The sequence below is a fragment of the Panthera tigris genome, chromosome B3, assembly GCF_018350195.1.
Source record: "Panthera tigris isolate Pti1 chromosome B3, P.tigris_Pti1_mat1.1, whole genome shotgun sequence".
Taxonomy (NCBI): Eukaryota; Metazoa; Chordata; class Mammalia; order Carnivora; family Felidae; genus Panthera; species Panthera tigris.
The window spans coordinates 90,098,049-90,103,649 of NC_056665.1; the positions used below are offsets into that span (position 1 = coordinate 90,098,049).

The 5,601-nt window shown below is 44.8% G+C and overlaps 1 pseudogene; it reads right to left on the reverse strand.

Moving 5' to 3' along the window:
* Positions 1–455: 455 nt before the first annotated feature.
* On the reverse strand, positions 456–939 carry LOC122239336 (annotated as a pseudogene).
* Positions 940–5,601: the final 4,662 nt, after the last annotated feature.

A 5,601-nucleotide genomic window follows, 5' to 3' on the forward strand; every position in this document is an offset into this window, starting at 1 on the left:
GGTCCAGTCCCTCCCACACATCACAGGCAGTGGCTGGGCCCTGGATGGTAACGCCTGGGGTGGGCCCAGGGCCCAGACTCCCTTGGGAGTCATGGAAGCCAAACCCCACCATGGATCTTCATCTGTGAATTTACAACTCTAAATGGCCTGTTGGTGGTGGGCAGGGGACAAGGAATGGGTCCCTGCCCTGACTTCGTCAAAGCCTAGATATGGGAACACTACGCTTAAGCTCCAAAAAAGCCCAACTATGCTGTCAGGAAGTCCTGGCTACCTCTCTCCCAGGAGGCATTTCTGGACATGGAGGCAGACAGACCTCCTACCATCCCACCCCATGCTCCAGGCCCATGGGCTTCGCTGATTTGGATGTGGGACATGAGGCACCCTCCCTCCCATAGTTGACTCCGGATTCAGGGCTCTTGGAACACTCCCCAGGCAGACCTGGAGCTGGTTGCGATTTAGTGCCTCTCAATCATGAGAAAGTGGTTGACAGACTTGTCTCTCACCGTGGACTCCACCGTGGCTCCCACTTGCCTCTGACCCAGGAAGGCAGGTGTATACTCATGGTGGACAAAGCACCCACCATTAGGGTCCAGGTCCCGCCGGTTGCGGAGCAACCACTCTGAGGCTGGGGCTTCTTGATTTCAAAGAGGACAGTGCCTGAATCCGTGTCTCAAATCTTGAACCTGATGAGGTCGATTTTGTAGATATTCTCCCCGAGTAAGCATAGGTAAGTTGCCAGCGGTGATCCGCGGCTGCCCCAGCACATCCTCCTGCCCTACAGCTGTTCCTTCGCAGAGGCCCGGCTCTCTCCCAGACCCAGATTCCCTTTGCTCTGAAGCTGCGGCTTGGGCTGGCGCTCCAGGCTTGGCCAGAGGCCCCTGGAACAGGCTGTGTCCCTATCCCAGCCTCACCACTGCCGCCTCTCTTCTTCACCTTCATGGCCTTGCAGGGCCTCAGCTTGCCAGCTGCCTGCACCTGTTGGAGCGAAGAGAAGGGGACATTTTGCCTTTTTTGAGAGAATGTAAAGATGCCTGTTCAAAGGTGAGTAACATTGGTCAAATTGCCTCACTCATGGTAAGCCACACCACTAAAATGCATTTTTCAGGACAATGAAGAACCTTGAGGGGGAAAATGGAACTACCATTAAAAAATGGTAACTATTCAAGAAATCATAAAGTGATGACTGAGATACATTAATCAGTAATCAACTGATCATTTTAGTCACAGAGGTTCCAAGAGCGAACTAAATAGGTAAGTTGGGGGAAAAGGCAACATTCAGTAGAAAACAGTGTTCGGCAAAGTAAATATTTTGTAACATTATCTATTGCTTATTTTTAATCACATTTGAAATTTCAAAGTTAGACATAAAATAGAGTGAATTTTTGAGATCTCTCCATGATATTCTCATAAAATTATATTCTTCATTTTGTTTTATTTTTATTTTTTTAATTTGAGAGAGAGAGAGAGCGAGAGCAAGAGAGATGTGAGCAGGGGAGAGGGGCAGTAGGAGAGAGACAGGGAGAGGGAGAATCTTAACAGGCTCCTGCTCAGCACAGAGCCCTGTGTGTGGCTTCATCCCATGATCCTGGGGTAATGATCTGAGTGGAAATCCAGAGTTGGTTATTCAATTGACTCAGCTACCCAGCCATCTCTCATACAAATTATAGTCTATTCACATGCTTTTGGAGTTTAAACTTCTTTAGCTAATATCAACCCAGGTATTAGACTGTAAGAGCTTAAACTGTAGCAGGATTCTTGAACAGAGAGTCTTGACAGGGAGGCTTTTCTTTCCAGGAAACAACTTTATTCATGCAGGCACTGCTCAGTTGGGTTCGTACTGCATGAACTAAGCCCTCAACGCCATATGGCATAGTTTTTTACATTTTCTATTTCTTTGTCTCCCATATATGGTAACACATAAACATACAGTCGGATTAGGTGGTCTCCTGTTACAAGGTCCTGAGGGATGTTGCCACATATACATATAGCTAGGTTGCCTTGAGGTTTCTCTCTCTCTCTCTCTCTCTCTCTCTCTCTCTCTCCTTAGAAAGGGTATATCCTACCAGAAAACTATTTCTTTTCCCAGTTGAAGGGCAGTTTTCATTAATTGGTTACCAGAAAACACGAAAGTGTTTTTTCCCCATTAGCTTTTATCTTTAAAGCTATCTTTAAAGACAGTTTTGTCTCAGTATTGTGTGAGGGACTCAGTATTGTAACATTTGAGATGATAATTAGAATAATACAACTTTTGATTTAACAAATACATTATTATTTAGCTAAATTTCTGCATAAGTAAGAGACTCATTTACATTTAGATTTATTTAGAAACAAAATTAACAGTATAACATAGCTTACAATCTATATAGCAAAACATTTCTTCCATAGGTCTCCAGGTGTAAACTCAGAAAAAATTAAATCAATTTATAATATCTGAGAAGGAAAATCTGTTGACTAACCTTTTCTCCCTTTTTGACTTCAGCTGTGTGCTTCCCTGGAAATGAATACTTAATTGGTTAGTTTTGCTCTCCACAATTAATCTGATGGTTGGTCTCAGGCTAATTTCTTTCTCTTTCCCTCCCTTCCTTCCTCCCTTCCTTCGTTCCTCCTTTCTTTCCATCCTTCCTTCCTTCTTTTATTTTCTTTCCCTTTTCTTTTTCCTTTTCTTTCTTCCTGCGTACTAGATCTATGTGAAATGTACTTCATTTGCATTTTTGAACTGGTAGAGAGCCCTAATGACTACAGATAATACAGTGATTTCCTTTTATCCCAGTTTTCTGTTTCTGTGGTGTCAGTTACCCAGGGTCAACCACAGTCTAACAGCAGAAGATCCTCGTTTATCCTGAGAAGGTCTTTAGTAGCCTAAATCTAAGTTGTAATGCCTATCTCGTTCTCCCCTCTGTATTCACATCATTACAAGACGGGTGAGTACAGTACAATAAGATATTGTAAGAAGGACAGAGCTTGATAGGGCACATTCACATAACTTCTATATTATTATAATTATCCTATTTTATGCTAATCTCTTACTGTGCATAGCTCATAAATCAAACTTTATCATAGGTAGGTACCTATAAAAAAACATAGTATATATAGGGTTCAGTACTATATGCAGTTACAGGCATCTACTGGGGCTTTTGGAAGCATTTCTCATGGATGGGGGACTACTATAGATGCAAGTAAGATTAGACTTAAATTGAAGTTTCCCTCCAAATGCAAGAAATTCAGTTTTTAGGACTTATAACGATTTGATGGAACATCTAGACACCTGCTCAGGTGCACAATCTAATCTCAGCAAAATGATATCACTTTCTTTCCTTCAGGAAAGAAAATCTTTTCTTCTCTCTCTCTCTCATTCCTCATTAGTTAGGACCCAATTCCCTCCAAGGGGAAAAAAGAGCCAGAAGATGTAACCTAGGAGTAAGGGGGAAGGTGTGCTTGAGGGCTGGGTGGGCTCAGAACTGAGGAAATCTCCCTCTTCCTTCTCCTACTTCACAGGAACTACCTGGACAAGAGGGCTGGAAAGAAATATTTCCCCTCCCTCCAGGCTGGGTGAGACTCCGGGCCCTGTCTGCGACCCCAGCCCACTGTCCTCTAGTCTGCCTGTGCCCAGAGCCAGAGTGGCTCAGGCCTCTGGAGCCCCGTGGTGACCCTGGGGAGCCCCGGTGGTGGTTTCTTCCCTCCTATGCACGCTGCTCTCCCCAATTTGCTAGGCCTTAGAGGTTGCCACTCTTGGGATGGGGGGGGGGGGGCTCTCAAAGGTTTCCCCGCGACCCCGTGGGCCCAAGGGCGGGAAGAGGCTGGCTGTTGGCAGGAGGGCTGGCGTCTGTTTCTGCTTGTTGATTTTGGCCAGGGGGCAGGGCCGGGTTCAGGTTGTGGGAGCCCTGGTCTTAGGGCTGGACACTCGGGACAAACGCCCGCTGAGCTCCCGGGGCAAGGGCAGCGAGCCCAGGCCTAGATCACACAGCTGCAGTAGAAGCTGTGTGCCCAGGGGTTGTGCAGGTGTAGGCCCTTGGATCTGCCTTTATTATCCCCATAAACAAAGCTCCCTGGGAGATAACCCCTGCAGCCATCATTTCCTCATTCCTCAGAAAACCTCACCTCACTCTCACCTCCCGCTGGGCATTCTCCAGCCTGGGCCCAAAGCCCCTAGAGTAAACTCACCCCTGCCAGTATCTCCAGAAGACCAGCCCTCAGGCCAAGGGTTTTTTGACTCTGAAAACAGTGTGAGCCATTCTTACTTTAATTGGAGCATTCTCCTTCAAATGAATTAAATGATAGAAGTTGTGAACTTTTAGCTTTGCTTGTGAATTTGCACTTAATCAAAAGATGTGGCTTTTCTTCCCTAGTGAGCCAATAAGTAAACAGTTTTGGAGAAGAATGATGGCGACTTTCTTTTAGCTCCATTAAAGAAGGTTCTGCTCCCTGAATATGGGGAGAACACGTTGTATCAGGTATGCCTGCTTTATCTTTCATTTTAAGTATCACCTTGGTCTCTCCAGTATCTTAGTTAAACCCATAGGGGCGCCTGGGTGGCTCAGTCGGTTGAGCGTCCAACTTCAGCTCAGGTCATGATCTCACAGTCTGTGAGTTGGAGCCCCGTCGGCTCTGTGCTGACAGCTCAGAGCCCGGGGCCTGTTTCAGATTCTGTGTCTCCCTCTCTCTCTGACCCTCCCCCATTCATGCTCTGTCTCTCTCTGTCTCAAAAATAAATAAACGTTAAAAAAATTTAAAAAAAAGCCCATAGTATTTTCTAATGGTCAAAATGACTTTTAAAGATTTAGCACAATCACATTTTGAAAGCTACAACATTTGAAACATTATTTGAAAGCAGGTTCCTGCACACATAAAATACATATTTTTTAAAAAGGGAACATGGGTAGATGAATAGGGCTTTTTCATTTAGTCTAGTTCTACTTGTTAAAGCTTGCTCCCATTAAAAGTCTCCAAAGGAAAACGTATGCCCTCTGGACCTTTTACAGAGAAGACCAACCTACCAGCAAATAAACCTGTCCTTTCTTCTCATAATTCTTATGGCCTAAGCTGTTATAAATGGTGAAGGTGAAGTTAGGTCATAAAGTGAGTAATTCAGCCCACAGGATTACCCAGAGTGGAGGTGAAGTGAGGTGATGGTGATAGTCAGGAGGTACACTGAAGAGAGGAGGGAATCGACAGTATGTTTTAAATTTATGTGAAATAATGTCCTCTTGAAAGGGAAAGATGGCTCCGGGGTAAATGGATTGAGGGAAAAATTTTAAGATATAGTTAGTCATTACTCTTCAAAAATGAGAAAGAAACTATTTTTTGTAGTTATTGCCATTGTTTTTACAGTGCTTCTGTGCCCTGTGGAAGTACTTAGTATAGATGTCAGCGTAAAAGTAGCTCCTTAAGGCAGGAACAGAGACAGGCAACAAGGGCACATAGCTGCCAAGGCACTGTTATCACATCCATTCTGGCAACGTTGTGTACCTCAAAGAACAGTTACAGTTCTGTAAAGAGAAGTAAAAGAGAATTTCACAACTTGTGTTCCCTGTGAAGCTGACTCTAAGATGGAGGTCTGTTGGGGAGTGCCCCTGAGATGACCCTGGGGGAGGGAAAGGAAGG